This window comes from Microcaecilia unicolor, chromosome 12 (assembly GCF_901765095.1).
Source record: "Microcaecilia unicolor chromosome 12, aMicUni1.1, whole genome shotgun sequence".
NCBI classification, from domain to species: domain Eukaryota; kingdom Metazoa; phylum Chordata; class Amphibia; order Gymnophiona; family Siphonopidae; genus Microcaecilia; species Microcaecilia unicolor.
In genome coordinates, this window is record NC_044042.1 from 49,480,703 (window position 1) to 49,482,711 (window position 2,009).

General features: G+C 44.1%; 1 protein-coding gene across 2 annotated transcripts in view; it reads right to left on the bottom strand.

Moving 5' to 3' along the window:
• Positions 1-2,009, bottom strand: part of SMIM35 (small integral membrane protein 35) — a 43,224-nt gene that overhangs the window by 38,313 nt on the left and 2,902 nt on the right. The window lies entirely within an intron of this gene.

Genomic DNA, 2,009 nt, shown 5'->3' on the forward strand with positions numbered 1-2,009 from the left:
TTTCCTGGTGAAAAGAAACTTGATAAGGAAAGGAAGCTCAACTTCCACATGCAGCTAATTACCTGCACAACACGACCATGACATGCAACCGAGGATAACGCCTTCCACATCTGGGAAGAAAAGGAAGATTCAGGAGTAACACCTGCATTCCTGGCTGTCTTCTGTGACTCATTCATCCTGATCCAGGGGAACCATCTATGCACCTTCATTCCCAGTGTCAGGACTGAGATCCTAGTCATCCATTCACATAACTTTATGCTGGGTCTACTCTGGGTCCACAGCTGTCCTCTTCATGGAACTTATTCACTTTCATGCTTTACAATTTCACAAGGTCTTGTCCCACTCTTCTTAGGCATTGTTATGGAGGCACCCCTCCATCTTCCTTCTTTTCTGGAACTAGGCAGGAGACCTAGGGGCTCATTACCAAAGCACTTAGACCTACATAGAGGCATATTTTCAAAGCGCTTTGGGAGGCTAAGTTCCATAGGTTTCTATGGAACTTTGTAAGTCTAAGTACTTTGAAAATACATCTCTTACAATCTCTCGAGAAAAGAACAATCTAGAGGGAAACCCTCTAGAAAGGAACCTGGTGATAACTGATTTGACAAAGTACCTAAAAAAAGACTCCTGAGGAAATTAGAAAGTCATGAGATAGGAGATAATGTCCAATTGTGGATAAAGAACTGATTAAAAGGAAATAGAGACTAGGGCTAAACGGTCAGTATTCTCAATGGAGAAGGGTAGATAGTGGGGTTCTGCAGGGGTCTGTTCTGGGACTGCTGCTTTTTAACATATTTATAAATGATCAAGAGATGGGAATAACTAGTGAGGTAATTAAATTTGCTGATGAGCCAAAGTTATTCAAAGTTGTTAAATCAAAAGAGGATTGTGAAAAATTGCAAGAGGAGTTGTAACCCGCATTGAGCCTGCTGTACTGTATGTGGGAAAGCGCGGGGTACAAATGTAATAAATAAATAAGGGGCCACCAAGTGCTACCTTAATGACCGAGGGGGGACAAAAAAAAGTCTGATTAATCACAGACATGGAAGCTGATGCACAAATATCAGCAATTGCTTATTCTGGCACAGCGAATCGGTAGGGAACGGGAATTCACTAAGGAAAGGGAATGCAAATGAGCTACTCGTTGTAGCTCCGTTGCATTCACCATTACCTCGGTAGCCAGTCGGAGAATCGGGACGTCCCATTCGGTTATGCTCCTCTTCTTGGGTCTCTTCAGCCAATCAAAGCGCATCTAGCTTGCTGGTGTCAGCTACACGCACTCTGATTGGCTGAAGAGACCTGGAAGAGGAGCATAATGGAAAGGGACGTCCCGAACTCCGGATCAACTCGAGTCGCAGGTCCCCGATTCCCTAATCCCTTCTCCTCGCTGCTACAGAAGGTAAGCAGCGCAGGGGAGACAAAACTTAAAAAAAAAAAAAAACGGCGAAAAGACGTCCCTCACAAGCGCAGGCAGAGTACGTCCATAAAGGACGCCCCTCACGTGCGCTCGCTGCTTTTTTTTTTTCTTCCTTTTTTAATTTTTTGGGGGCTCTTTTCCTTTCCGATTCCCTCACAGGAGCCCTAACGAGAGGTGCAGACCTCACGTTAGGGTTTCCACGGTAAGGAAATCAGAAAAACGGTAGTGCATCTCATTATAATGAGCTGCAACGGTACTGCAGCTCATTATAATAGCCTTTGGATAATTTGCATTCCGTTTTCGTTGCCTGCTACCGTGACAGGAAAAATGCCCTTGGTGCATGCCCCGGTAAACTACTTGCGTTTTAAACTGCCTGGAACCAGTTTAAAACGCAAGTTGTGGGCTCGTTAGGTTTTGTGCATCTGGCTCAAAGTAAGAAGAAAAAAAGTGTTTTGTTTCCTCAATACTAGTCTATTAAGCTAAGCTAATGCAAAAGCAGTCATGCAGGATTAAAAAACAATAGAACTACGCAGCTGGCCAGGTGAGTCAAGTCCAAAGGTTGCATGGAACTCAACTTACCTTGTTAAAGAAG